This window comes from Oncorhynchus masou, chromosome 17 (genome assembly GCF_036934945.1).
Source record: "Oncorhynchus masou masou isolate Uvic2021 chromosome 17, UVic_Omas_1.1, whole genome shotgun sequence".
Lineage (NCBI taxonomy): Eukaryota > Metazoa > Chordata > Actinopteri > Salmoniformes > Salmonidae > Oncorhynchus > Oncorhynchus masou.
The window spans coordinates 4368019-4395021 of NC_088228.1; the positions used below are offsets into that span (position 1 = coordinate 4368019).

General features: G+C 44.3%; 1 protein-coding gene across 1 annotated transcript in view; it reads right to left on the reverse strand.

Annotated features, from left to right (window-relative positions):
- The window catches only part of LOC135558338 (receptor-type tyrosine-protein phosphatase mu-like), a 588334-nt gene that overhangs the window by 286790 nt on the left and 274541 nt on the right, over positions 1 to 27003 (reverse strand). The window lies entirely within an intron of this gene.

Sequence of the window (27003 nt, forward strand, 5' to 3'; positions counted from 1 at the left end):
TCAGTATCTTCTTGGTAAACGTACATGACTTCTGAAAGCATACAAATATATCGTTCTGTACTTTACACCGTGTAAATTATTTTGCAAACACAAATCTATGGGTTAGAGGTATGTCAAATAAAATTGTATTTGACACATGTGAAGAATACAACAGGTGTAGGTAGACCTTACAGTGAAATGCTGAATACAACAGGTGTAGTAGACCTTACAGTGAAATGCTGAATACAACAGGTGTAGTACAGGGGCTGAGTCACTGGCTTGCTGGGGCTCTCTCATGCCGTCCCTGAGGGGGTGCGTCACCTGAGTGGGTTGATTCACTGATGTGGTCATCCTGTCTGGGTTGGCGCCCCCCCCCCCCCTTGGGTTGTGCCGTGGCGGAGATCTTTGCGGGCTATACTCAGCTTTGTCTCAGGATGGTAAGTTGGTGGTTGAAGATATCCCTCCAGTGGTGTGGGGGCTGTGCTTTGGCATAGTGGGTGGGGTTATATCCTTCCTGTTTGGCCCTGTCCGGGGGTGTCCTCGGGTGGGGCCACAGTGTCTCCTGACCCCTCCTGTCTCAGCCTTCAGTATTTATGCTGCAGTAGTTTATGTGTCGGGGGGCTGGGGTCAGTTTGTTATATCTGGAGTACTTCTCCTGTCCAATTCGGTGTCCTGTGTGAATCTAAGTGTGCGTTCTCTAATTCTCTCCTTCTCTCTCTCGGAGGACCTGAGCCCTAGGACCATGCCCCAGGACTACCTGACATGATGACTCCTTGCTGTCCCCAGTCCACCTGGCCGTGCTGCTGCTCCAGTTTCAACTGAACCGCGGCCCTAGGACCATGCCCCAGGACTACTTGACATGATGACTCCTTGCTGTCCCCAGTCCACCTGGCCGTGCTGCTGCTCCAGTTTCAACTGTTCTGCCTTATTATTATTCGACCATGCTGGTCATTTATGAACATTTGAACATCTTGGCCATGTTCTGTTATAATCTCTACCCGGCACAGCCAGAAGAGGACTGGCCACCCCACATAGCCTGGTTCCTCTCTAGGTTTCTTCCTAGGTTTTGGCTTTTCTAGGGAGTTTTTCCTAGCCACCGTGCTTCTACACCTGCATTGCTTGCTGTTTGGGGTTTTAGGCTGGGTTTCTGTACAGCACTTTGAGATATCAGCTGATGTACGAAGGGCTATATAAATAAATTTGATTTGATTTGATTTGATTAGTAGACCTTACAGTGAAATGCTGAAATCAACAGGTGTAGTAGACCTTACAGTGAAATGCTGAATACAACAGGTGTAGGTAGACCTTACAGTGAAATGCTGAATACAACAGGTGTAGTAGACCTCACAGTGAAATGCTGAATACAACAGGTGTAGTAGACCTCACAGTGAAATGCTGAATACAACAGGTGTAGTAGACCTTACAGTGAAATGCTGAATACAACAGGTGTAGTAGACCTCACAGTGAAATGCTGAATACAACAGGTGTAGTAGACCTTACAGTGAAATGCTGAAATCAACAGGTGTAGTAGACCTTACAGTGAAATGCTGAATACAACAGGTGTAGTAGACCTTACAGTGAAATGCTGAATACAACAAGTGTAGTAGACCTTACAGTGAAATGCTGAATACAACAGGTGTAGTAGACCTCACAGTGAAATGCTGAATACAACAGGTGTAGTAGACCTTACAGTGAAATGCTGAATACAACAGGTGTAGGTAGACCTCACAGTGAAATGCTGAATACAACAGGTGTAGTAGACCTTACAGTGAAATGCTGAATACAACAGGTGTAGTAGACCTTACAGTGAAATGCTGAATACAACAGGTGTAGACCTTACAGTGAAATGCTTACTTACAAGCCCTTAACCAACAATGTAGTTCAAGAAATAGAGTTAAGAAAATATTTACTAAATAAACTGAAGTAAAAAATAACTACCAGGCGGTGATGCAACCAGTCAGGATGCTCTCGATGGTGCAGCTGTATAACTTTTTGAGGATCTGGGAACCCATGTCAAATCTTGTCAGTCTCTAGAGGGGGAAAGGTTTTGTTTTGCCCTCTTCATGACTGTCTTGGTGTGTTTGGACCATGATAGTTTGTTGGTGATGTGGACACCAAGGAACTTGAAGTTCACGACCCACTCCACTACAGCCTGGTAACCCCGGTTCTCTTAAAGAGGAGAGTAAAGGCAAGCTTTGACTATGTACAGACTCAGTGAGCATAGCCTTGCTATTGAGAAAGGCCTCCGTAGGCAGACATGGCTCTCAAGAGAAGACAGGCTATGTGCTCACTGCCCACAAAACGAGGTGGAAACTGAGCTGCACTTCCTCACCTGCTGCCCAACGTATGACCATATTAGAGAGACATATTTCCCTCAGATTACACAGAACCACAAAGAATTTGAAAACAAATCCAATTTTGATAAACTCCCATATCTACTGGGGGAAATTCCACAGTGTGTCATCACAGCAGCAAGATTTGTGACCTGTTGCCACAAGAAAAGGGCAACCAGTGAAGAACAAACACCATTGTAAATACAACCCATATTTATGCTTATTTATTTTCCCTTTTGTACATTAACCATGTGTACATTGTTACAACACAGTATACATACAGTACGTAATATGACATTTGTAATGTCTTTATTGTTTTGAACCTTCTGTGAGTGTAATGTTTACTGTTCATTTTTATTGGTTATTTAACTTGTGTATATTATCTACCCCACTTGCTTTGTCAATGTTAACACATGTTTCCCATGCCAATAAATCCCCTTGAATTGAATAGTAACATTCGCTTCCACTCTGTCCAGAGTGGGGGGTCAGAAGCATGTCTGAGAACTATTAGGCCAGTGTGTTTACGCCCAGAGGGACATTGTGGAACAGGCCGACAATGCTCATTTTCCTGCCATTGGTACAGATAGACAGCAGCCGTAACGTCCCTCTTCTACGACTTTCAGAGGAAGTCGCTACTCCCCTGGTAGGGGGTTCCACAGCGACGGTAAAATCCGCACTTGAGTTTAGTCTGCCTGGCACATCTGTTGCTCTGAGAGACAACATATGTTCGCTGCTCGCTCCGTAACAAGATTGTTCTCGCAGTAGTGCCGGTGGAGAGATGGGTTTAAGTGAGGTCGCCCAACGCTGGAAGTCTTTCATGAGGAGGAGGCCAAGCGAGACTCCCACAACTATGGAGTACCACAACTATGGAGTACCACAACTATGGAGTACCACAACTATGGACTCCCACAATTATGGACTACCACAGCTATGGACTACCACAACTATGGAGTACCACAACCATGGACTACCACAACTATGGAGTACCACAACTATGGACTACCACAACTATGGACTACCACAACCATGGACTACCACAACTATGGACTACCACAACTATGGAGTACCACAACTATGGACTACCACAACTATGGAGTACCACAACCATGGACTACCACAACTATGGAGTACCACAACCATGGACTACCACAACTATGGAGTACCACAACTATGGACTACCACAACCATGGAGTACCACAACTATGGACTACCACAACTATGGAGTACCACAACCATGGACTACCACAACTATGGAGTACCACAACCATGGACTACCACAACTATGGAGTACCACAACTATGGAGTACCACAACTATGGGACTACGACAACTATGGAGTACCACAACCATGGACTACCACAACCATGGAGTACCACAACTATGGACTACCACAACCATGGAGTACCACAACCATGGACTACCACAACCATGGAGTACCACAACTATGGACTACCACAACTATGGAGTACCACAACCATGGACTACCACAACTATGGAGTACCACAACCATGGACTACCACAACTATGGAGTACCACAACTATGGAGTACCACAACTATGGGACTACGACAACTATGGACTACCACAGCTATGGACTACCACAGCTATGGAGTACCACAACTATGGAGTACCACAACTATGGACTACCACAACTGTGGACTACCACAACTATGGAGTACCACAACTATGGAGTACCACAACTATGGACTACCACAACTATGGAGTACCACAACTATGGAGTACCACAGCTATGGAGTACCACTACTATGGAGTACCACAGCTATGGAGTACCACAACTATGGAGTACCACAACTATGGAGTACCACAACTATGGAGTACTACAACTATGGAGTACCACAACTATGGAGTACCACAACTATGGGGTACCACAACTATGGAGTACCACAACTATGGAGTACCACAACTATGGAGTACTACAACTATGGAGTACCACAACTATGGAGTACCACAACTATGGACTACCACAACTATGGAGTACCACAACTATGGAGTACCACAACCATGGAGTACCACAACTATGGAGTACCACAACTATGGAGGCCATGAGCCAAAGACACCTCAGACAAACATCTAGTATGTGACCGATGTTGCCAGGCGAAACACAGAGGCAGTGGCGAAAGCTGTCGCTCTGTCCTCGACGAGGGCTGCTCAACAGGTTACAAAGACCAGAGACAATTCATCGATTTTCTGCTGAGTCGGTAAAGGCGAGTTTTATGGCACAATTTATCCTGAATCCCACAGCGAGCAGCTGGGCTGTGTGCTGTGTATATCAACCAGTTGATGTATGGGAGGGCAGCTTTGGTAATGAGCGTCCATGAGGCCGGGGACAGACCGAATGGTAAGGTGAGATATCAGCAGTCTATGCCTTGTGTACAGGATAAACTCTGACGTGAAAATAAGCATCTAGAAAAAAAAGAAGTTTTCGCCCCCAGAAATATGCAATCTTCAAAAAAACAAGATCATTAGTGCATATCTATCATTCATGCCATCTGCTTTGCATTAACGATGAGGAGATTGTTTGCTAGCTAGCTAGGTAGCTTAGAAAGTGTCTGACTAAAACCAGTGAAGCAGCAAGCGTTTTACACGCACACACACATACACACATGCACACACACACACGCACACCACGGACACATGGACACACACACGCACACGCACACACACGGACACATGGACACACACGCACGCACGCATACGCACACACACGGACGAATGGACACACACGCACGCACGCACACACACACACACACGGACACATGGACACACACACATGCACGCACACACACTGACACATGGACACACACACATGCACGCACACACACACACGGACACATGGACACACGCACGGACGCACACACACACACATACGGACACATGGACACACACATGCACGCAAACACACACGGACACACACACGGACACACACACGTACACGCGCGCACGCACACACGGACAAATAGGGCCCCTCTTCTTTAAGTCACGATGTTGTTTAGGAAAAGCAAAGGAGAGCCGTTCAGAAAATATACTTTAAAACCATCCAGAAAATATACTTTAAAACCCTCTATTTGCGGAACTATCTCTTGGCCGCAATGCAGTGGGGAATTGTTACACTGCAGGCCCAGAGAATGGAAGGGTTGCCAGGCACACAAATCAAATTAGACCACAAGCTCTCAAAGAGACAAATGCACTAAAGTATGAATTTCAAGAAGCAGCGACTTGGTGGCTGTAAAGGAGAGGGTGTGGCCCAAATTATATTCTATTCCCTATATAGTACACTACTTTGGACCAGAGCACTATGCCACCCTATTCCCTATATAGTGCACTACTTTAGACCAGAGCCCTATGGGGGTAGTGCAACGCTTTTGACCAGAGCCCTATGCACTCTAGTGCACTATATAGGGTGCACTTTTGGGATACAGACAAAGTCTCATTTCTGGAGGAGCGTTTATGGAGAATGTCACACTCATCTTTGCATTGGAGAGATAATGTCCTCTCCTCTCCCCTCCCCTCCCCTCCCCTCCTCTCCTCTCCTCTCCTCTCCCCTCCTCACCTCTCCTCTCCTCTCCCCTCCTCTCCTCTCCTCCTCCCCTCTCCTCACCCCCTCCTCTCTTCTCCTCTCCTCTCCCCCTCCCCTCCTCACCCTCACCCCCTCCTCTCTCCTCCTCTCCTCTCCTCTCCCCCTCCCCTCCTCTCCTCACCCTCACCCCCTCCTCTCTTCTCCTCTCCTTACCTCTCATCTCCTCCTCTTCTCACTTCCTCTCCTCTCCTCACTTCCTCTCCTCACCTCTCTTCCTCTCCTCACCTCTCTTCCTCTCTTCTCCTCTCTTCCTCTCTTTTCCTCTCCTCACTTCCTCTCCTCACCTCTCTTCCTCTCTTCACCTCTCTTCCTCTCTTCTCCTCTCCTCACCCTCATCTCCTCCTCTCCTCACTTCCTCTCCTCTCTCGCTCCCCTCCCCTCCTCTCCACACCCTCACCCCCTCCCTCTCTTCTCCTCTCATATCCTCCTCTCCCCTCCCCTCCCCTCCTCACCCTCACCCCCTCCTCTCTCCTCCTCTCCTCTCCTCTCCCCTCCCCTCCCCTCCCCTCCTCTCTTCTCCTCTCCTCACCTCTCATCTCCTCCTCTCCTCACCTCTCTTTCTCCTCCTCTCCTATCTTGCTCTCCTCTCCTCTACTCACCTTTCTTCCTCTCCTACTCTCCTCTCATCTCTGCCTCTCCTCAATCCTCTTCCTCCTCTTCTCTATCTTTCCTCATCTCCAGCCTTAGTCAACAGAGGGAGAGACCTTGGCATGAAGCTATGCTTGAACAAAAATTGGAAAATAAAACAAAGCTGATAAAGTAAGGGAGGATAGTAATTGTTTAGGTTCAGTCGGGTAAAAGAGAGAGTTGAAGAGAATATAATTTATATTGGTTCTACCAATTATATGCCAATGGCTTTAATGTGTATCAAGGGTTTCCTATTGGATCTACTACAAATGGGCCTAATGTAAAAAAAAAAGTACAATGACTCGACCATGATACTATTTGTCAAGACGTTGACAGTCACAGCTTCCTTAAAAGGAAACCACCAGCTGGCCCATCAAGCATTGTGGCCCGGTGCCCAATAACCACTCACCCATGACTCACAAAATGTCCTCCACTGTTAAACATCACGTGTCGAACTCGTTCCACGGTGGGCCGAGTGTCTGCCAGTTTTCCTTAGGTCACTAATTAGTAACGAATTCCCCTCACATGCTTGTCTGGGTCTTAATTGAAAGGGGAAAAAAAGTCAAACCCGCAGACACTTGGCCCTCCGTGGAATGAGTTTGCCACCCACCGGTTTACACCAACAAGGAGTGTCATGTACTTCAGAGGCTGGTGAGGTTTGAAGAGCAGGTCAAACAAACACCTCCTTCCCCATCCTCCACACCAGTTTAACCTGAAATGAAGAGGCTGCATTGAACACACACACACAAACCTTAACCATAATGCCAAACCCTATTGTTTTTATTTTACCTTTATTTAACCAGGCAGGTCAGTTAAGAACAAATTCTTATTTTCAATGACGGCCTAGGAACAGTGGGCTAACTGCCTGTTCAGGGGCAGAACGACAGATTTGTACCTTGTCAGCTCGGGGGTTTGAACTTGCAACCTAACCCCTTAACCCTATCATTAACCCCAAACCCCTAACATAAACCTTAACAATAATGCCTAACCTTAACCCCTTAACCCCAAACCCCTAACATAAACCTTAACCATAATGCCTAACCCTAACCCCTTAACCCCAAACCCCTAACATAAACCTTAACCATAATGCCAAACCCTAACCCCTTAACCCTAACCTTAACCCCAAACCCCTAACATAAACCTTAACCATAATGCCTAACCTTAACCCCTTAACCCTAACCTTAACCCCAAACCCCTAACATAAACCTTAACCATAATGCCTAACCTTAACCCCTTAACCCTAACCTTAACCCCAAACCCCTAACATAAACCTTAACCATAATGCCTAACCTTAACCCCTTAACCCTAACCTTAACCCCAAACCCCTAACATAAACCTTAACCATAATGCCTAACCTTAACCCCTTAACCTTAACCCCAAACCCCTAACATAAACCTTAACCATAATGCCTAACCTTAACCCCTTAACCCTAACCTTAACCCCAAACCCCTAACATAAACCTTAACCATAGTGCCTAACCTTAACCCCTTAACCCTAACCTTAACCCCAAACCCGTAACATAAACCTTAACCATAATGCCAAACCCTAACCCCTTAACACTAACCTTAACCCCAAACCCGTAACATAAACCTTAACCATAATGCCAAACCCTAACCCCTTAACCCTAACCTTAACCCCAAATCCTAACTCCTAACCTAACTCCTTAACCCTAACCTTAACCCCAAACTCTAACCCTTAACCCTAACATTAACCCCAAACCCTAACCCCAACCCTTAACTCTAACCACAACCTAACCCTTAACCCTAACCTTAACCCCAAACCCTAACCTAACCCTAAACCCAAACCCTAACCATGAACCCTAACTCTAACCCTAACCGTAAACTTAACCTTAACCCCAAACCCTAACCCTTAACTCTAACATTAACCCCAAACCCTAACCCTAACCTTAACCCCAAACCCTAACCTTAACCCCAAACCCTAACCCTTAACTCTAATATTAACCCCAAACCCTAACCTTAATTGTAACCTAACCCCTAACTTTAATTGTAACCTAACCCCTAACCTTAATTATAACATAACCCCTAACATTAATTGTAACCTAACCCCTAACCTTAATTGTAACCTAACCCCTAACTTCAATTATAACATAACCCCTAACATTAATTGTAACCTAACCCCTAACCTTAATTGTAACCTAACCCCTAACTTCAATTGTAACCTAATCCCTAACCCCTAACCTTACTTGTAGCCTAACCCCTACCTTTAATTGTAACCTAGCCCCTAACCCCTAACCTTAATTATAACCTAACCCCTAACCTTAATTGTAACCTAACCCCTAACCTTAATTGTAACCTAACCCCTAACTTCAATTGTAACCTAATCCCTAACCCCTAACCTTAATTGTAGCCTAACCCCTAACCTTAATTGTAGCCTAACCCCTAACCTTAATTGTAGCCTAACCCCTAACCTTAATTGTAGCCTAACCCCTAACCTTAATTGTAACCTAACCCCTAACCTTAATTGTAAACTAACCCCTAACCTTATTTATAACCTAATCCCTAACCTTAATTGTAACCTAACCCCTAACCCCTAACCTTAATTGTAACCTAATCCCTAACCTTAATTGTAACCTAACCCCTAACCTTAATTGTAACCTAACCCCTAACCCCCAACCTTAATTGTAACCTAACCCCTAACCTTAATTCTAACCTTAACCCCTAAACAAAACCCTTATTCTAACCTTAACCCCTAAACAAAACCCTTATTCTAACCTTAACCCCTAAACAAAACCTTAATTCTAACCTTAACCCCTAAACAAAACCCTTATTCTAACCTTAACCCCTAAACAAAACCCTTATTCTAACCTTAACCCCTAAACAAAACCCTTATTCTAACCTTAACCCCTAAACAAAACCCTTATTCTAACCTTAACCCTAACCTTAACCCTAACCTTAACCCTAACCTTAATCCCAACCTTAAACCCAACCTTAATCCCAACCTTAAATCTAACCTTAAACCTAACCTTAACCCTAACTTTAAACCCAACCTTAATCCCAACCTTAAACCAAGCTTAAATCTAACCTTAAAACTAACCTTAAACCAAGCTTAAACCTAACCTTAAACCTAACCTTAAACCTAACTTTAAACCAAACCTTAACCCTAACCTTAAACCAAGCTTAAACCTAACCTTAAACCAAGCTTAAACCTAACCCTAAACCTAACCTTAAACCAAGCTTAAACCTAACCCTAAACCTAACCTTAAACCAAGCTTAAACCTAACCTTAAACCTAACCTTAAACCTAACCTTAAACCTAACTTTAAACCTAACCTTAACCCTAACCCTAACTTTAAACCTAACCTTAACCCTAACTTTAAACCTAACCTTAACCCTAACCTTAAACCTAACCTTAACCCTAACTTTAAACCTAACCTTAACCCTAACTTTAAACCTAACCTTAACCCTAACCTTAAACCTAACCTTAACCCTAACTTTAAACCTAACCTTAACCCTAACCTTAAACCTAACCTTAAACCTAACTTTAAACCTAACCTTAACCCTAACCTTAAACCTAACCTTAACCCTAACTTTAAACCTAACCTTAAACCAGCCGTTTGTCCTCATGGGAATGTGGGAAATGTCCCCACGAGGGAAAATGTTCCTTGTTTTACAATCCTTGTGGGGATTGTGAGTGATTTGCAGTACCCACAAGGGTAGTAATACAAGCTCACACACACACACACACACACACACACACACACACACACACACACACACACACACACACACACACACACACACACACACACACACACACACACACACACACACACACACACACACACCTTAATCTGAAATGAAGGGGCTGCATTGAAGGGCTGATAGCCTCTATAAATCACTGGGTGTGTAAAGGAGGAGAAAAAGAGAGGCAACCATTTTAATACGGTCATTGAGACTGTCTGAGCACCCTTTTCCCTATGTAGTGCACTACTTTTGACCAGGATCCATATAGAGAATAGGGTGTCATTTGGGACTCACCCACTGAAGGTGTGTACGAGTGACAGCTGAAGAAGTGGAGAAACTATTACACCAGTCAACTGTGACCGTATACCTTACATTACATTGCCTCACATAACCTTACCTTACATTACCTTACATTACATTGCCTCACATAACCTTACGTTACCTTACATAACATTACATTACCTTACATAACATAACATTACTTTACATTACCTTACATTACATTGCCTCACATAACCTTACATTACCTTACATAACATAACATTACATTACATTACCTTACATTACATAACATTACATTGCCTCACATAACCTTACATTACCTTACATAACATTACATTACATTACATTACCTTACATTACATAACATTACATTGCCTCACATAACCTTACATTACCTTACATAACATTACATTACATTACATTGCCTCACATAGCCTTACATAACCTTGCATTACATTACATTACATTACCTTACATTACATAACATTACATTGCCTCACGTAACCGTACCTTACATTACATAACATTACATTACCTTACATGCCCTTGCCTCGGATAACCTTACGCTACCTTACATTACCTTACCTTACATGGCCTTACATTATATTACCTTACCTCACATAACATTACATTACCTTACCTTATGTGATCTTACCTTACATAACCTTACATTACATTACCTTACATTACCTTACATTACATTACCTTACATTACATAACATTGCATTACCTTACCTTATGTGATCTTACCTTACATAACCTTACATTACCTTACCTCCCATAACATTACCTTACCTTACCTTACCTTACATAACCTTACATTACCTGATGTTACCTTACATTATATTACCTTACCTCACATAACATAACATTACCTTACCTTACATTAACTTACATTAGAATGCATTGCCTTACATCACCTTACATTATCTTACAATACATTACATCACAATACCTTACAATACATTATAATACAATACCTTACAATAGATTACAGTCCATACATTACCTTACATTATCTTACAATACATTACAATGCATAACATGACCTTACCTTACATTACATTATAATACATTGACTTACATTATCTTACAATACATTACATCACAATACATTACAATACATTATAATACATTACATTACATCACAATACCTTACAATACATTACATCACAATACCTTACAATACATTATAATACATTACATTACAGCACAATACCTTACAATACATTACATCACAATACCTTACAATACATTATAATACATTACATCACAATACCTTACAATACATTATAATACATTACCTTACAATAGATTACAGTCCATACATTACCTTACATTATCTTACGATACATTACATCACAATACCTTACAATACAATACCTTACAATACCTTACATTGCATTACCTTACATTACAATACAATACATTACCTTACATTGTATTACATTACCCTGTAGTGAGAGACTGGTTTAGTGAGAGGCTTGTTATCTTCATAGAAACACCCCAGGCACAAATCACAACACAAAACAACAGGGTTAGCAATCTCCTCAAAGCACAATATAATTTTATTGCGCTCACAAATCCATCAAATATTGACAGGCTGTATTGCGGAGAGGTTGCCCAAGGGTCTTTACCCATATCCCCTTGTGATCTGGAGCCTGGAACATTTGGAACCCTGATCTGCGCCATAAAGTGCATGTGTGAAACGTAAACTAACCCTGGATGAAACGAATCCTGGACCTGCGTGAGTAGTTGGTCTAAGATCGAGGAGTACCAGGTGTTTTGACATGGTCAGCACGAGTCCCGTGGAACTTTTTTGTTGTTGCCCGTTTGTAAACAAGCTAGCTCGCTAATGTCATGTAGAAGGGGGGTGGGGGTGGGGGGCTTGCTAATCACACCCTGAAACTGCTATTTTGCGCTTGGGAAAAATAACTTCTCACAAACGCTCAAAACTGTATTTTTTTGTGAAGAATCAACAACAAGTGGGACACAATCATGAAGTGGAACGACATTTATTGGATATTTCAAACTTTTTTAACAAATCAAAAACTGAAAAATTGGGCGTGCAAAATTATTCAGCCCCTTTACTTTCAGTGCAGCAAACTCTCTCCAGAAGTTCAGTGAGGATCTCTGAATGATCCAATGTTGACTTTATGTTTGAAGCCTGAAATGTGGCAAAAGGTCGCAAAGTTCAAGGGGGCCGAATACTTTCGCAAGGCACTGTATACCCCCTTAATTAATTTTTGGCTGGATATGTTTTTAAATGACTGGTCAGAGGACAAACTGCAGTAGTCGGTCGACTACATTTTGTAATGTTGCATTTTGATACAGGGGTCACCAGTACAGAAAGAGAAACACAATGTTTTGTCAATCACTGATCAATCTATTATCACATTGAAATCAATTGTGCTTGAGGGGTGAAATGAGATTCCATCACCTGTTTAAAATGAACACAGCTTCAAAATCATACACACATCTGGTAATAATGTGCACTATATATTTTTTAACATTTCCCCCAATGTGAAATGTTCAAAACGTCAGCATGTGTATGTCCCTACCTCACAAACCGTCTAAATCAAGGAAAGTACTGTAATATGAATACATATTTTATTGAGCACAATTTAACCGGTTGCTCTCAAAATGGTATTTTTCACTGGCCTCCCAACCCCTACCCACACTCACCCTACCTACAGTCTTCCCTACCCACACTCTCCACTACCCCCCACTCTCCACCTACATCCCACTCTACCCTACCCCACACTCTCCACTACCTCCCACTCTCCACTACCTCCCACTCTCCACTACCTCCCACTCTCCCCTACCTCCCACTCTCCCCTACCCCCCCACTCTCCCCTACCTCCCACTCTCCCCTACATCCCACTCTACCCTACCCACACTCTCCCCTACCCACTCTCCCCTACCCCCCCACTCTCCCCTACCTCCCACTCTCCCCTACCCCCCACTCTTCCCTACCTCCCACTCTCCCCTACCCCCCACTCTCCCCTACCTCCCACTCTCCCCTACCCCCCACTCTCCACTACCTCCCACTCTCCCCTACCCCACACTCTCCCCTACCCCCCACTCTCCCCTACCTCCCACTCTCCCCTACCTCCCACTCTCCCCTACCTCCCACTCTCCCCTACCCACACTCCCCTACCTCCCACTCTCCCCTACCCACACTCTCCCCTACCCACACTCTCCCCTACCTCCCACTCTCCCCTACCCACACTCCCCTACCTCCCACTCTCCCCTACCCACACTCCCCTACCTCCCACTCTCCCCTACCCACACTCCCCTACCCCACACTCTCCCCTACCCCCCCACTCTCCCCTACCTCCAACTCTCCCATGCCGCTCCCTTACCCTACCCTCCACTCTCCCCTAAACCCCCCACTATCCCCTACCCCCCACCCTACTCCCCACTCTCCCCTACTGGACGGATCATGATGAAAGATACATGTTGAAAACCTGGGTAGAGGCTAAGTGCTACGGCAAATCTATTCTAATATTTGCTTCTGGTGGAGGAGCGGAACAGGTCTGTGTGTGTGTGTGTGTGTGTGTGTGTGTGTGTGTGTGTGTGTGTGTGTGTGTGTGTGTGTGTGTGTGTGTGTGTGTGTGTGTGTGTGTGTGTGTGTGTGTGTGTGTGTGTGTAGAGGATGTAAATTGGTGCTCTCAGCCTCTGGGTACAGGAGAAAGACATTAGTCCTGGATGAAGGGAAACAAATTGGGCATGTCCACGACAGACCCACTTTACTGGGAGAGAAGCGTGTGTGTGTTTGTGTTTCTGTGTGTGTGTGTTAGTGTTGGGCAATATAAACCTATTGTGATTATGTACCCATAAAACATTGTGATATACGATGCTATCGCCCCCCAAAAAGCATAAAAAAAAACACTTGCTAAAACGACAGTTGGGCTATAGCGTGAAATCGAATGCAACTGGACGAATCATGACAATAGATAACGTTGTTGAACGTCTGGGTAGAGGCTAAGAGCAACGTAAATATTATCTAGTGTTCCTTTCTGGCGGAGGAGGGGAAAGAGGTTTCTTTCTTTCTTTCTTTCTTTCTTTCTGTCTGTCTGTCTGTCTGTCTGTCTGTCTGTCTGTCTGTCTGTCTGTCTGTCTGTCTGTCTGTCTGTCTGTCTGTCTGTCTGTCTGTCTGTCTGTCTGTCTGTCTGTCTGTCTGTCTGTCTGTCTGTCTGTCTGTAGTGAACTGGGTTATAGGATGAGGAACAGTCTGTAGTGAACTGGGTTATAGGATGAGGAACAGTCTGTAGTGAACTGGGTTATAGGATGAGGAACAGTCTGTCTGTAGTGAACTGGGTTATAGGATGAGGAACAGTCTGTCTGTAGTGAACTGGGTTATAGGATGAGGAACAGTCTGTAGTGAACTGGGTTATAGGATGAGGAACAGTCTGTCTGTAGTGAACTGGGTTATAGGATGAGGAACAGTCTGTCTGTAGTGAACTGGGTTATAGGATGAGGAACAGTCTGTCTGTAGTGAACTGGGTTATAGGATGAGGAACAGTCTGTCTGTAGTGAACTGGGTTATAGGATGAGAGGAACAGTCTGTAGTGAACTGGGTTATAGGATGAGGAACAGTCTGTAGTGAACTGGGTTATAGGATGAGGAACAGTCTGTAGTGAACTGGGTTATAGGATGAGGAACAGTCTGTAGTGAACTGGGTTATAGGATGAGGAACAGTCTGTCTGTAGTGAACTGGGTTATAGGATGAGGAACAGTCTGTCTGTAGTGAACTGGGTTATAGGATGAGGAACAGTCTGTCTGTAGTGAACTGGGTTATAGGATGAGGAACAGTCTGTCTGTAGTGAACTGGGTTATAGGATGAGGAACAGTCTGTCTGTAGTGAACTGGGTTATAGGATGAGGAACAGTCTGTCTGTAGTGAACTGGGTTATAGGATGAGGAACAGTCTGTCTGTAGTGAACTGGGTTATAGGATGAGGAACAGTCTGTAGTGAACTGGGTTATAGGATGAGGAACAGTCTGTCTGTAGTGAACTGGGTTATAGGATGAGGAACAGTCTGTCTGTAGTGAACTGGGTTATAGGATGAGGAACAGTCTGTAGTGAACTGGGTTATAGGATGAGGAACAGTCTGTAGTGAACTGGGTTATAGGATGAGGAACAGTCTGTAGTGAACTGGGTTATAGGATGAGGAACAGTCTGTCTGTAGTGAACTGGGTTATAGGATGAGGAACAGTCTGTCTGTAGTGAACTGGGTTATAGGATGAGGAACAGTCTGTCTGTAGTGAACTGGGTTATAGGATGAGGAACAGTCTGTCTGTAGTGAACTGGGTTATAGGATGAGGAACAGTCTGTCTGTAGTGAACTGGGTTATAGGATGAGGAACAGTCTGTAGTGAACTGGGTTATAGGATGAGGAACAGTCTGTAGTGAACTGGGTTATAGGATGAGGAACAGTCTGTCTGTAGTGAACTGGGTTATAGGATGAGGAACAGTCTGTCTGTAGTGAACTGGGTTATAGGATGAGGAACAGTCTGTCTGTAGTGAACTGGGTTATAGGATGAGGAACAGTCTGTAGTGAACTGGGTTATAGGATGAGGAACAGCCTGTAGTGAACTGGGTTATAGTATGAGGAACAGTCTGTAGTGAACTGGGTTATAGGATGAGGAACAGTCTGTAGTGAACTGGGTTATAGGATGAGGAACAGTCTGTAGTGAACTGGGTTATAGGATGAGGAACAGTCTGTCTGTAGTGAACTGGGTTATAGGATGAGGAACAGTCTGTCTGTAGTGAACTGGGTTATAGGATGAGGAACAGTCTGTCTGTAGTGAACTGGGTTATAGGATGAGGAACAGTCTGTAGTGAACTGGGTTATAGGATGAGGAACAGTCTGTAGTGAACTGGGTTATAGGATGAGGAACAGTCTGTCTGTAGTGAACTGGGTTATAGGATGAGGAACAGTCTGTCTGTAGTGAACTGGGTTATAGGATGAGGAACAGTCTGTCTGTAGTGAACTGGGTTATAGGATGAGGAACAGTCTGTCTGTAGTGAACTGGGTTATAGGATGAGGAACAGTCTGTCTGTAGTGAACTGGGTTATAGGATGAGGAACAGTCTGTCTGTAGTGAACTGGGTTATAGGATGAGGAACAGTCTGTAGTGAACTGGGTTATAGGATGAGGAACAGTCTGTAGTGAACTGGGTTATAGGATGAGGAACAGTCTGTAGTGAACTGGGTTATAGGATGAGGAACAGTCTGTCTGTAGTGAACTGGGTTATAGGATGAGGAACAGTCTGTCTGTAGTGAACTGGGTTATAGGATGAGGAACAGTCTGTCTGTAGTGAACTGGGTTATAGGATGAGGAACAGTCTGTCTGTAGTGAACTGGGTTATAGGATGAGGAACAGTCTGTAGTGAACTGGGTTATAGGATGAGGAACAGTCTGTAGTGAACTGGGTTATAGGATGAGGAACAGTCTGTAGTGAACTGGGTTATAGGATGAGGAACAGTCTGTAGTGAACTGGGTTATAGGATGAGGAACAGTCTGTCTGTAGTGAACTGGGTTATAGGATGAGGAACAGTCTGTCTGTAGTGAACTGGGTTATAGGATGAGGAACAGTCTGTAGTGAACTGGGTTATAGGATGAGGAACAGCCTGTCTGTAGTGAACTGGGTTATAGGATGAGGAACAGTCTGTCTGTAGTGAACTGGGTTATAGGATGAGGAACAGTCTGTAGTGAACTGGGTTATAGGATGAGGAACAGTCTGTAGTGAACTGGGTTATAGGATGAGGAACAGTCTGTCTGTAGTGAACTGGGTTATAGGATGAGGAACAGTCTGTCTGTAGTGAACTGGGTTATAGGATGAGGAACAGTCTGTAGTGAACTGGGTTATAGGATGAGGAACAGTCTGTCTGTAGTGAACTGGGTTATAGGATGAGGAACAGTCTGTAGTGAACTGGGTTATAGGATGAGGAACAGTCTGTAGTGAACTGGGTTATAGGATGAGGAACAGTCTGTAGTGAACTGGGTTATAGGATGAGGAACAGTCTGTAGTGAACTGGGTTATAGGATGAGGAACAGTCTGTAGTGAACTGGGTTATAGGATGAGGAACAGTCTGTCTGTAGTGAACTGGGTTATAGGATGAGGAACAGTCTGAAGTGAACTGGGTTATAGGATGCGGAACAGTCTGTAGTGAACTGGGTTATAGGATGAGGAACAGTCTGTAGTGAACTGGGTTATAGGATGAGGAACAGTCTGTAGTGAACTGGGTTATAGGATGAGGAACAGTCTGTCTGTAGTGAACTGGGTTATAGGATGAGGAACAGTCTGTCTGTAGTGAACTGGGTTATAGGATGAGGAACAGTCTGAAGTGAACTGGGTTATAGGATGAGGAACAGCCTGTAGTGAACTGGGTTATAGGATGAGGAACAGTCTGTCTGTAGTGAACTGGGTTATAGGATGAGGAACAGTCTGTAGTGAACTGGGTTATAGGATGAGGAACAGCCTGTAGTGAACTGGGTTATAGGATGAGGAACAGTCTGTCTGTAGTGAACTGGGTTATAGGATGAGGAACAGTCTGTAGTGAACTGGGTTATAGGATGAGGAACAGCCTGTAGTGAACTGGGTTATAGGATGAGGAACAGTCTGTCTGTAGTGAACTGGGTTATAGGATGAGGAACATCCTGTAGTGAACTGGGTTATAGGATGAGGAACAGTCTGTAGTGAACTGGGTTATAGGATGAGGAACAGTCTGTAGTGAACTGGGTTATAGGATGAGGAACAGTCTGTAGTGAACTGGGTTATAGGATGAGGAACAGTCTGTAGTGAACTGGGTTATAGGATGAGGAACAGTCTGTCTGTAGTGAACTGGGTTATAGGATGAGGAACAGTCTGTAGTGAACTGGGTTATAGGATGAGGAACAGTCTGTAGTGAACTGGGTTATAGGATGAGGAACAGTCTGTCTGTAGTGAACTGGGTTATAGGATGAGGAACAGTCTGTAGTGAACTGGGTTATAGGATGAGGAACAGTCTGTAGTGAACTGGGTTATAGGATGAGGAACAGTCTGTCTCTAGTGAACTGGGTTATAGGATGAGGAACAGTCTGTAGTGAACTGGGTTATAGGATGAGGAACAGTCTGTAGTGAACTGGGTTATAGGATGAGGAACAGTCTGTAGTGAACTGGGTTATAGGATGAGGAACAGTCTGTAGTGAACTGGGTTATAGGATGAGGAACAGTCTGTAGTGAACTGGGTTATAGGATGAGGAACAGTCTGTAGTGAACTGGGTTATAGGATGAGGAACAGTCTGTCTGTAGTGAACTGGGTTATAGGATGAGGAACAGTCTCTAGTGAACTGGGTTATAGGATGAGGAACAGTCTGTCTGTAGTGAACTGGGTTATAGGATGAGGAACAGTCTGTAGTGAACTGGGTTATAGGATGAGGAACAGTCTGTAGTGAACTGGGTTATAGGATGAGGAACAGTCTGTAGTGAACTGGGTTATAGGATGAGGAACAGTCTGTAGTGAACTGGGTTATAGGATGAGGAACAGTCTGTCTGTAGTGAACTGGGTTATAGGATGAGGAACAGCCTGTAGTGAACTGGGTTATAGGATGAGGAACAGTCTGTCTGTAGTGAACTGGGTTATAGGATGAGGAACAGCCTGTAGTGAACTGGGTTATAGGATGAGGAACAGTCTGTAGTGAACTGGGTAATAGGATGAGGAACAGTCTGTAGTGAACTGGGTTATAGGATGAGGAACAGTCTGTAGTGAACTGGGTTATAGGATGAGGAACAGTCTGTAGTGAACTGGGTTATAGGATGAGGAACAGTCTGTCTGTAGTGAACTGGGTTATAGGATGAGGAACAGTCTGTCTGTAGTGAACTGGGTTATAGGATGAGGAACAGTCTGTAGTGAACTGGGTTATAGGATGAGGAACAGTCTGTCTGTAGTGAACTGGGTTATAGGATGAGGAACAGTCTGTCTGTAGTGAACTGGGTTATAGGATGAGGAACAGTCTGTAGTGAACTGGGTTATAGGATGAGGAACAGTCTGTAGTGAACTGGGTTATAGGATGAGGAACAGTCTGTCTGTAGTGAACTGGGTTATAGGATGAGGAACAGTCTGTCTGTAGTGAACTGGGTTATAGGATGAGGAACAGTCTGTCTGTAGTGAACTGGGTTATAGGATGAGGAACAGTCTGTAGTGAACTGGGTTATAGGATGAGGAACAGTCTGTAGTGAACTGGGTTATAGGATGAGGAACAGTCTGTAGTGAACTGGGTTATAGGATGAGGAACAGTCTGTAGTGAACTGGGTTATAGGATGAGGAACAGTCTGTAGTGAACTGGGTTATAGGATGAGGAACAGTCTGTCTGTAGTGAACTGGGTTATAGGATGAGGAACAGTCTGTAGTGAACTGGGTTATAGGATGAGGAACAGTCTGTCTGTAGTGAACTGGGTTATAGGATGAGGAACAGTCTGTCTGTAGTGAACTGGGTTATAGGATGAGGAACAGTCTGTCTGTAGTGAACTGGGTTATAGGATGAGGAACAGTCTGTAGTGAACTGGGTTATAGGATGAGGAACAGTCTGTAGTGAACTGGGTTATAGGATGAGGAACAGTCTGTAGTGAACTGGGTTATAGGATGAGAACAGTCTGTCTGTAGTGAACTGGGTTATAGGATGAGGAACAGTCTGTAGTGAACTGGGTTATAGGATGAGGAACAGTCTGTCTGTAGTGAACTGGGTTATAGGATGAGGAACAGTATGTCTGTAGTGAACTGGGTTATAGGATGAGGAACAGTCTGTCTGTAGTGAACTGGGTTATAGGATGAGGAACAGTCCGTAGTGAACTGGGTTATAGGATGAGGAACAGTCTGTAGTGAACTGGGTTATAGGATGAGGAACAGTCTGTCTGTAGTGAACTGGGTTATAGGATGAGGAACAGTCTGTAGTGAACTGGGTTATAGGATGAGGAACAGTCTGTCTGTAGTGAACTGGGTTATAGGATGAGGAACAGTCTGTAGTGAACTGGGTTATAGGATGAGGAACAGTCTGTCTGTAGTGAACTGGGTTATAGGATGAGGAACAGTCTGTCTGTAGTGAACTGGGTTATAGGATGAGGAACAGTCTGTAGTGAACTGGGTTATAGGATGAGGAACAGTCTGTAGTGAACTGGGTTATAGGATGAGGAACAGTCTGTCTGTAGTGAACTGGGTTATAGGATGAGGAACAGTCTGTAGTGAACTGGGTTATAGGATGAGGAACAGTCTGTCTGTAGTGAACTGGGTTATAGGATGAGGAACAGCCTGTCTGTAGTGAACTGGGTTATAGGATGAGGAACAGTCTGTCTGTAGTGAACTGGGTTATAGGATGAGGAACAGTCTGTAGTGAACTGGGTTATAGGATGAGGAACAGTCTGTCTGTAGTGAACTGGGTTATAGGATGAGGAACAGTCTGTCTGTAGTGAACTGGGTTATAGGATGAGGAACAGCCTCTAGTGAACTGGGTTATAGGATGAGGAACAGTCTGTAGTGAACTGGGTTATAGGATGAGGAACAGTCTGTCTGTAGTGAACTGGGTTATAGGATGAGGAACAGTCTGTAGTGAACTGGGTTATAGGATGAGGAACAGTCTGTCTGTAGTGAACTGGGTTATAGGATGAGGAACAGTCTGTCTGTAGTGAACTGGGTTATAGGATGAGGAACAGCCTCTAGTGAACTGGGTTATAGGATGAGGAACAGTCTGTAGTGAACTGGGTTATAGGATGAGGAACAGTCTGTCTGTAGTGAACTGGGTTATAGGATGAGGAACAGTCTGTAGTGAACTGGGTTATAGGATGAGGAACAGTCTGTAGTGAACTGGGTTATAGGATGAGGAACAGCCTGTAGTGAACTGGGTTATAGGATGAGGAACAGTCTGTCTGTAGTGAACTGGGTTATAGGATGAGGAACAGCCTGTAGTGAACTGGGTTATAGGACGAGGAACAGTCAGTCTGAAGTGAACTGGGTTATAGGATGAGGAACAGCCTGTCTGTAGTGAACTGGGTTATAGGATGAGGAACAGTCTGTAGTGAACTGGGTTATAGGATGAGGAACAGTCTGTAGTGAACTGGGTTATAGGATGAGGAACAGTCTGTCTGTAGTGAACTGGGTTATAGGATGAGGAACAGTCTGTAGTGAACTGGGTTATAGGATGAGGAACAGTCTGTCTGTAGTGAACTGGGTTATAGGATGAGGAACAGTCTGTAGTGAACTGGGTTATAGGATGAGGAACAGTCTGTAGTGAACTGGGTTATAGGATGAGGAACAGTCTGTCTGTAGTGAACTGGGTTATAGGATGAGGAACAGTCTGTAGTGAACTGGGTTATAGGATGAGGAACAGCCTGTAGTGAACTGGGTTATAGGATGAGGAACAGTCTGTAGTGAACTGGGTTATAGGATGAGGAACAGCCTGTCTGTAGTGAACTGGGTTATAGTATGAGGAACAGTCTGTAGTGAACTGGGTTATAGTATGAGGAACAGTCTGTCTGTAGTGAACTGGGTTATAGGATGAGGAACAGTCTGAAGTGAACTGGGTTATAGGATGAGGAACAGTCTGTAGTGAACTGGGTTATAGTATGAGGAACAGTCTGTAGTGAACTGGGTTATAGGATGAGGAACAGTCTGTCTGTAGTGAACTGGGTTATAGGATGAGGAACAGTCTGTCTGTAGTGAACTGGGTTATAGGATGAGGAACAGTCTGTCTGTAGTGAACTGGGTTATAGGATGAGGAACAGTCTGTCTGTAGTGAACTGGGTTATAGGATGAGGAACAGTCTGTAGTGAACTGGGTTATAGGATGAGGAACAGCCTGTAGTGAACTGGGTTATAGGATGAGGAACAGTCTGTAGTGAACTGGGTTATAGGATGAGGAACAGTCTGTCTGTAGTGAACTGGGTTATAGGATGAGGAACAGTCTGTCTGTAGTGAACTGGGTTATAGGATGAGGAACAGTCTGTAGTGAACTGGGTTATAGGATGAGGAACAGTCTGTCTGTAGTGAACTGGGTTATAGGATGAGGAACAGTCTGTAGTGAACTGGGTTATAGGATGAGGAACAGTCTGTCTGTAGTGAACTGGGTTATAGGATGAGGAACAGTCTGAAGTGAACTGGGTTATAGGATGAGGAACAGTCTGTAGTGAACTGGGTTATAGGATGAGGAACAGTCTGTAGTGAACTGGGTTATAGGATGAGGAACAGTCTGTCTGTAGTGAACTGGGTTATAGGATGAGGAACAGTCTGTAGTGAACTGGGTTATAGGATGAGGAACAGTCTGTAGTGAACTGGGTTATAGGATGAGGAACAGTCTGTCTGTAGTGAACTGGGTTATAGGATGAGGAACAGTCTGTCTGTAGTGAACTGGGTTATAGGATGAGGAACAGTCTGTAGTGAACTGGGTTATAGGATGAGGAACAGTCTGTCTGTAGTGAACTGGGTTATAGGATGAGGAACAGTCTGTAGTGAACTGGGTTATAGGATGAGGAATAGTCTGTCTGTAGTGAACTGGGTTATAGGATGAGGAACAGTCTGTAGTGAACTGGGTTATAGGATGAGGAACAGTCTGTAGTGAACTGGGTTATAGGATGAGGAACAGTCTGTAGTGAACTGGGTTATAGGATGAGGAACAGTCTGTCTGTAGTGAACTGGGTTATAGGATGAGGAACAGTCTGTAGTGAACTGGGTTATAGGATGAGGAACAGTCTGTCTGTAGTGAACTGGGTTATAGGATGAGGAACAGTCTGTAGTGAACTGGGTTATAGGATGAGGAACAGTCTGTAGTGAACTGGGTTATAGGATGAGGAACAGTCTGTAGTGAACTGGGTTATAGGATGAGGAACAGTCTGTAGTGAACTGGGTTATAGGATGAGGAACAGTCTGTAGTGAACTGGGTTATAGGATGAGGAACAGTCTGTAGTGAACTGGGTTATAGGATGAGGAACAGTCTGTCTGTAGTGAACTGGGTTATAGGATGAGGAACAGTCTGTAGTGAACTGGGTTATAGGATGAGGGAACAGTCTGTCTGTAGTGAACTGGGTTATAGGATGAGGAACAGTCTGTAGTGAACTGGGTTATAGGATGAGGAACAGTCTGTCTGTAGTGAACTGGGTTATAGGATGAGGAACAGTCTGTAGTGAACTGGGTTATAGGATGATGAACAGTCTGTCTGTAGTGAACTGGGATATAGGATGAGGAACAGTCTGTAGTGAACTGGGTTATAGGATGAGGAACAGTCTGTCTGTAGTGAACTGGGTTATAGGATGAGGAACAGTCTGTAGTGAACTGGGTTATAGGATGATGAACAGTCTGTCTGTAGTGAACTGGGTTATAGGATGAGGAACAGTCTGTAGTGAACTGGGTTATAGGATGAGGAACAGTCTGTCTGTAGTGAACTGGTTTATAGGATGAGGAACAGTCTGTAGTGAACTGGGTTATAGGATGAGGAACAGTCTGTCTGTAGTGAACTGGGTTATAGGATGAGGAACAGTCTGTAGTGAACTGGGTTATAGGATGCGGAACAGTCTGTAGTGAACTGGGTTATAGGATGAGGAACAGTCTGTAGTGAACTGGGTTATAGGATGCGGAACAGTCTGTCTGTAGTGAACTGGGTTATAGGATGAGGAACAGCCTGTCTGTAGTGAACTGGGTTATAGGATGAGGAACAGTCTGTCTGTAGTGAACTGGGTTATAGGATGAGGAACAGTCTGTAGTGAACTGGGTTATAGGATGAGGAACAGTCTGTCTGTAGTGAACTGGGTTATAGGATGAGGAACAGTCTGTAGTGAACTGGGTTATAGGATGAGGAACAGTCTGTAGTGAACTGGGTTATAGGATGAGGAACAGTCTGTAGTGAACTGGGTTATAGGATGAGGAACAGTCTGTAGTGAACTGGGTTATAGGATGAGGAACAGTCTGTCTGTAGTGAACTGGGTTATAGGATGAGGAACAGTCTGTCTGTAGTGAACTGGGTTATAGGATGAGGAACAGTCTGTCTGTAGTGAACTGGGTTATAGGATGAGGAACAGTCTGTAGTGAACTGGGTTATAGAATGAGGGAACAGTCTGTCTGTAGTGAACTGGGTTATAGGATGAGGAACAGTCTGTAGTGAACTGGGTTATAGGATGAGGAACAGTCTGTCTGTAGTGAACTGGGTTATAGGATGAGGAACAGTTTGTAGTGAACTGGGTTATAGGATGATGAACAGTCTGTAGTGAACAGGGTTATAGGATGAGGGAACAGTCTGTCTGTAGTGAACTGGGTTATAGGATGAGGAACAGTCTGTAGTGAACTGGGTTATAGGATGAGGAACAGTCTGTCTGTAGTGAACTGGGTTATAGGATGAGGAACAGTCTGTAGTGAACTGGGTTATAGGATGAGGAACAGTCTGTAGTGAACAGGGTTATAGGATGAGGAACAGTCTGTAGTGAACAGGGTTATAGGATGAGGAACAGTCTGTCTGTAGTGAACTGGGTTATAGGATGAGGAACAGCCTGTCTGTAGTGAACTGGGTTATAGGATGAGGAACAGTCTGTAGTGAACTGGGTTATAGGATGAGGAACAGTCTGTCTGTAGTGAACTGGGTTATAGGATGAGGAACAGTCTGTCTGTAGTGAACTGGGTTATAGGATGAGGAACAGTCTGTAGTGAACTGGGTTATAGGATGAGGAACAGTCTGTCTGTAGTGAACTGGGTTATAGGATGAGGAACAGTCTGTAGTGAACTGGGTTATAGGATGATGAACAGTCTGTCTGTAGTGAACTGGGTTATAGGATGAGGAACAGTCTGTAGTGAACTGGGTTATAGGATGAGGAACAGTCTGTCTGTAGTGAACTGGGTTATAGGATGAGGAACAGTCTGTAGTGAACTGGGTTATAGGATGAGGAACAGTCTGTAGTGAACTGGGTTATAGGATGATGAACAGTCTGTAGTGAACTGGGTTATAGGATGAGGAACAGTCTGTCTGTAGTGAACTGGGTTATAGGATGAGGAACAGTCTGTAGTGAACTGGGTTATAGGATGAGGAACAGTCTGTAGTGAACTGGGTTATAGGATGATGAACAGTCTGTAGTGAACTGGGTTATAGGATGAGGAACAGTCTGTCTGTAGTGAACTGGGTTATAGGATGAGGAACAGTCTGTCTGTAGTGAACTGGGTTATAGGATGAGGAACAGTCTGTAGTGAACTGGGTTATAGGATGAGGAACAGTCAGTCTGTAGTGAACTGGGTTATAGGATGAGGAACAGTCTGTAGTGAACTGGGTTATAGGATGAGGAACAGTCTGTAGTGAACTGGGTTATAGGATGATGAACAGTCTGTCTGTAGTGAACTGGGTTATAGGATGAGGAACAGTCTGTAGTGAACTGGGTTATAGGATGAGGAACAGTCTGTCTGTAGTGAACTGGGTTATAGGATGAGGAACAGTCTGTAGTGAACTGGGTTATAGGATGAGGAACAGTCTGTCTGTAGTGAACTGGGTTATAGGATGAGGAACAGTCTGTAGTGAACTGGGTTATAGGATGATGAACAGTCTGTCTGTAGTGAACTGGGTTATAGGATGAGGAACAGTCTGTAGTGAACTGGGTTATAGGATGAGGAACAGTCTGTCTGTAGTGAACTGGTTTATAGGATGAGGAACAGTCTGTAGTGAACTGGGTTATAGGATGAGGAACAGTCTGTAGTGAACTGGGTTATAGGATGCGGAACAGTCTGTCTGTAGTGAACTGGGTTATAGGATGAGGAACAGCCTGTCTGTAGTGAACTGGGTTATAGGATGAGGAACAGTCTGTCTGTAGTGAACTGGGTTATAGGATGAGGAACAGTCTGTAGTGAACTGGGTTATAGGATGAGGAACAGTCTGTCTGTAGTGAACTGGGTTATAGGATGAGGAACAGTCTGTAGTGAACTGGGTTATAGGATGAGGAACAGTCTGTAGTGAACTGGGTTATAGGATGAGGAACAGTCTGTAGTGAACTGGGTTATAGGATGAGGAACAGTCTGTAGTGAACTGGGTTATAGGATGAGGAACAGTCTGTAGTGAACTGGGTTATAGGATGAGGAACAGTCTGTAGTGAACTGGGTTATAGGATGAGGAACAGTCTGTCTGTAGTGAACTGGGTTATAGGATGAGGAACAGTCTGTAGTGAACTGGGTTATAGGATGAGGGAACAGTCTGTCTGTAGTGAACTGGGTTATAGGATGAGGAACAGTCTGTAGTGAACTGGGTTATAGGATGAGGAACAGTCTGTCTGTAGTGAACTGGGTTATAGGATGAGGAACAGTCTGTAGTGAACTGGGTTATAGGATGCGGAACAGTCTGTAGTGAACTGGGTTATAGGATGAGGAACAGTCTGTAGTGAACTGGGTTATAGGATGCGGAACAGTCTGTCTGTAGTGAACTGGGTTATAGGATGAGGAACAGCCTGTCTGTAGTGAACTGGGTTATAGGATGAGGAACAGTCTGTC